Below are 1,425 nucleotides of genomic sequence, written 5' to 3'. Positions count from 1 at the left end.
ATTTAATCTGAGTTTGATATTTTAAAGTTGTGTTATCAATGCTAATAACGGGTGATTTTTTTGAGGTTAGGATTTTGCATTAGTATTTGACAGATCACGTGGGATTTCAGACATGGTGTCAAAGAGAAAGATGCTCAGTATGCTTTGAAATTTCATCATGAATAGACTTACTAACGAGCAACGCTTGCAAATCATTGAATTTTATTACCAAAATCAGTGTTCGGTTCGAAATGTGACAAATCGACAAATTTTGTTCAGCGATGAGGCTCATTTCTGGTTGAATGGCTTCGTAAATAAGCAAAATTGCCGCATTTGGAGTGAAGAGCAACCAGAAGCCGTTCAAGAACTGCCCATGCATCCCGAAAAATGCACTGTTTGGTGTGGTTTGTACGCTGGTGGAATCATTGGACCGTATTTTTTCAAAGATGCTGTTGGACGCAACGTTACGGTGAATGGCGATCGCTATCGTTCGATGCTAACAAACTTTTTATTGCCAAAAATGGAAGAACTGAACTTGGTTGACATGTGGTTTCAACAAGATGGCGCTACATGCCACACAGCTCGCGATTCTATGGCCATTTTGAGGGAAAACTTCGGAGAACAATTCATCTCAAGAAATGGACCGGTAAGTTGGCCACCAAGATCATGCGATTTGACGCCTTTAGACTATTTTTTGTGGGGCTACGTCAAGTCTAAAGTCTACAGAAATAAGCCAGCAACTATTCCAGCTTTGGAAGACAACATTTCCGAAGAAATTCGGGCTATTCCGGCCGAAATGCTCGAAAAAGTTGCCCAAAATTGGACTTTCCGAATGGACCACCTAAGACGCAGCCGCGGTCAACATTTAAATGAAATTATCTTCAAAAAGTAAATGTCATGGACCAATCTAACGTTTCAAATAAAGAACCGATGAGATTTTGCAAATTTTATGCGTTTTTTTTAAAAAAAAAGTTATCAAGCTCTTAAAAAATCACCCGTTATTAGGTATAAATGCTCGCGCAGAAGGATACAGTCTTTTTTTAGGCCCTTGATTGCTGTGCAAATACATTTACTAGGGTTTATCTTAAGTTTCCATAGTTTAAAGAAATCAGACAATTTACTCAAATATTTATTTATTTCAGCATTAGCTTTTGACAAATTAGCCTTTGATGACAGGATAAGAATGTCATCAGCATAAATCAATAAAGATAAACCCTCGCTCGGTTTTGGCAAGTCAGCCAAGAATATATTAAATAGCATTGGACCTAAAATCGATCCCTGAGGAACCCCTGCTACTATATCTTTTTCAATCGAGTTTTCATCCTTGTTGCAAACGAAGAACGATCTGTCACTTAAATAGTCGTAAATTATGCGACAAACGTTTTTATTGAAGCCAAACTTTTTATACATTTTGTATACTACTCCTTCAATCCATGTAGTGTCAAA

At 37.5% G+C, this 1,425-nt stretch overlaps 1 protein-coding gene across 1 annotated transcript in view; it reads right to left on the bottom strand.

Annotated features, from left to right (window-relative positions):
• Window positions 1-1,425, bottom strand: part of LOC118754864 (histone H2A.v1-like) — a 4,457-nt gene that overhangs the window by 598 nt on the left and 2,434 nt on the right. The gene's annotated exons all lie outside the window — the stretch shown is intronic.

This window comes from Rhagoletis pomonella, unplaced genomic scaffold (assembly GCF_013731165.1).
Source record: "Rhagoletis pomonella isolate Grant_MI unplaced genomic scaffold, Rhpom_1.0 Rhpom_scaffold_00002, whole genome shotgun sequence".
NCBI lineage: Eukaryota > Metazoa > Arthropoda > Insecta > Diptera > Tephritidae > Rhagoletis > Rhagoletis pomonella.
Note: the sequence above shows the minus strand (reverse complement) of the source record. Positions and strands in the feature narration are given on the sequence as shown.